Source organism: Nanorana parkeri, unplaced genomic scaffold (assembly GCF_000935625.1).
Source record: "Nanorana parkeri isolate BGI_ZX_2015 unplaced genomic scaffold, ASM93562v1 scaffold179, whole genome shotgun sequence".
Lineage (NCBI taxonomy): Eukaryota > Metazoa > Chordata > Amphibia > Anura > Dicroglossidae > Nanorana > Nanorana parkeri.
In genome coordinates, this window is record NW_017306447.1 from 1,927,340 (window position 1) to 1,930,892 (window position 3,553).

The window sequence follows — 3,553 nt, forward strand, 5'->3', positions numbered from 1 at the left end:
TAAAAAATTAAATAAAAAAAATAAAGTGATAAGAACATTTTTTTTAAAAAGAAACAATAAAAAAATTCAAACTAACCCTGCTACCCCCGCTTTCTGGTTGGCATTCTCCATGGGGGGGTTTGGCGGGGAGGGGGCGCATTGCGGAACCTGGCCTTGGGGGCAGCAGGGAGAGTAAATCCTGTCCTGCATACAGCTGATACTGTCACAGGCTTTACTGCGGTTCATTGTAAAAAAAAAATGGCACAGTACTTGTAGTGTGCTGATTTTTTGCACTGAACCACAGTAAACTCTGTGACAGTGACAGCTGTATGTATCGGCCGCAGAGGACCCTCTCCTGCGCTCCCTCCCCTACACTGGCCGCCAAGGACTCAGGAGAAAGGTTCTGCAGGAGTTGGGTAAGGCTGGGGGGTCTATGGGTAATGGCTGGTCGGTGTAGGGGTTGAAGGTGGGGGGATTGGGAGACTGTAGCTGGTGGTATGCTGACTTGATGCATAATGTATAGATGGTGGCATTCTGCATTCCTGTATAATGATTACGCAGCAATGCAGAATACCACTAGCTATACAGGAGAAAATTATCGCTCCCTCCCGCCGGCTGCACGCAACAATCAGGACCGAGAGCAGAGGCTGGAGAGAGGTGAGTACGGTGGTAGTGGAAGAGCATGGGGTGGTCAGTGGACACAGAGGTGGCAGTGGGAAAGGAGAGAGGTGGGCACAGTGGCAGTGGACACAGAGGAGGCAGTGGAGCTGGAGGGAGGGGGGGAGTGGACACAGAGGCTGTGGTGGGAGAGGAGAGAGATGGGGACAGTAGCAGTGGAAGAGCCAGATGGGGGGGACTTATTTTCTGGCAGTGCCCCTTCCGAGACTAGACTCGGGATCCCCCCTGCTTCTGCATAGAAACTATTATTATATAGCGCCAACAGTTTACGCAGCGCTTTACAATATAGGGAAGACATTATAATTACATGCAGGGGCGGACTGACAACACATTGGGCCCCCGGGCAATACGAGATTATGAAGCCCCTATTGCTCCGTCCTATATACAGGCCACATCCAACCACAATCCATACTCATCCACAAAGCCCACCCACGTATACATTCTTGTGTTACAGAAATTATTTCTCCTCACTATTTTCAAAATAGCCGATCTATTCACTAAAAAATGAATTGCAGGGGAATTGGTAGAAGAATTTGAACCGCCAGTTCTACACAAATAGAGGTGATTTGGAAAATGAGCTCATTGGCAGAATTTTTGGATAATTTGTCTGAGATTCTTCAATTCTGCCAATCTATAGAGGACCATCTATACCACCCATCTATAGAGGACTACAAATCCCAGCAATACATTATACAGCAATACAGAATAGTATATGAATTTGCTACATACTCTGTGCTGCCGCTCTGTTCCGGGTGCCAATCTGATGTTTCAGATGGAGAGTCTCAGCAGGGGCAGATGCAAACAGTCTAAGTAGGGGCAGATGCTGAGGTTCTCACTGAGCAGATGTGAGGGATAAGCGGAGGATCAGCAGGGGCAGATGTGGAGGATCAGCAGGGGCAGATGTGGAGGATCAGCAGGGGCAGATGTGGAGAATCAGGGGCAGATGCGGAGGTTTAGAAGGGCAGATCTGGAGGATCAAAAGGGCAGATAAGGAGGATCGGAGAACCAGATAAGGAGGATCAGAGGGGCAGATGAGGAAGATCGGAGGAGGAGGATCAGCAGGGGCAGATGAGGAGGATCAGCAGGGGCAGAGGAGGAGGATCAGAGGAGGAGGAGGATCAGAGGGGCAGATGAGGAAGATCAGAGGGGCAGATGAGGAGGATCAGCAGGGGTGTGGAGATCTCAGCTGGGCCTTTCTGAATGCTGCATAAAGTGCCACACTCTTCATGCACAGAGACGCCCCTCCTAGCTTCGGCCCCGGTGATTGCTATACACATGGTGCAGATGACGCTCAGAAAGGGTTTTCATAGGTGAGATCACACAAAGAGTAAAGAACGCAGAGCCCGGTGGTGAAGAATGCAAAGCACGGTGGTAAAGAACGCAGAGCCCGGTAATAAAGAACGCAGAGCCCGGTATTAAAGAACGCAGAGCCCGGTATTAAAGAACGCAGAGCCCGGTATTAAAGAACGCAGAGCACCGTATTAAAGAACGCAGAGCGTGGTGGCAAAGAATGCAGAGCGCGGTGGCAAAGAATGCAGAGCGCGGTGGCAAAGAATGCAGAGCGCGGTGGCAAAGAATGCAGGGGATAGTATTAAAGAGCGCAGAGCTCGGTCTTAAAGAACGCAGCGCAAGGTAGTAGAAAACACAGAGAGCGGTATTAAAGAACGCAGAACGCGGTGGTAAAGAATGGAGAGCGTGGTAATGAAGAACGCAGTACCATTCTAGTACTACAGTATACTTGTACACAACACTGGGCACCTGAAACATTATATAAAGACAAAATGTATACAATTTTCAGCTTAACAATATTTATTTTCCTGTAAAGAAAATATTTTTCTCCTTATTTACATACAGTGAAATATATTTCACTCACCACTCTTCACTCTTCCTCTGCAGTGTTGCATCCGGGGGGCATCAACAACCTCCCTGTGCGGGGCGGGGGGCGAGCTTCCAAAAACTCCTTGCCACACATTGCCTCACTGTCACAGAGCCCGATTGAATACACGGGTAAAACTGCATTGTCCTTGTGAAATCTGCAGGACTGAGGTCCTGCTCTGCTTTCATTATTACTGCTGCAGTCGTGTGAAAAAGAAAGTACACCTTCTTTTGAATTCTATGGTTTTATGTATCAGGACATAATAAAAAATATCTGGTCATTAGCAGGTCTTAAATTAGGTAAATACAACCCCAGATGAACTGCAACACAAGACACCGTTTCATTGTTTATTACACAATGTCATTATTTATTTTACAAACATAAAACCAAAATGGAGAAGCCAAGTGTGCACCTTAAGTGCACCTTATGATTCAATAGCTTGTAGAACCACCTTATCAGCAATAACTTGAAGTAATACTTTTCTGTGTGACTTTATCAGTCTCTCCCATAGTTATGGAGAAATTATGGGCCACTCTTCTTTAAAACGTTGCTTCAGTTCATTGGGGTTTGGGGGCATTTGTTTATGTGCAGCTCTCATAAGGTCCCACCAAAGCATTTAAATCAGGTTGAGGTCTGGACTTTGACTGTGCCATTGCAACACATTGATTCTTTTCTTTTTCAGCCATTTTTTTGTAGATTTGCTGGTGTGCTTGGGATTATTGCCCTGTTGTATGACCCAATTTTGGGCAAGCTTTAGCTGTCGGACAGATGGCCTCACATTAGACTCTAGGATACTTTGATACACAGAGGGGTTTAAGGTCGACTCAATCACTGCAAGGTGCCCAGGCCTTGTGGCTGCAAAACAAGCTAAAATCATTACCCCTCCACCACCATGCTTGACAGTTGGTATGAGGTGTTTGTGCTGATATGCTGTGTTTGGTTTTCACCAAACCTGGCTCTGTGCATTATGGCCAAACATCTCCACTGGTCTCCTCTGTCCAAAGGACATTGTTCCAGAAG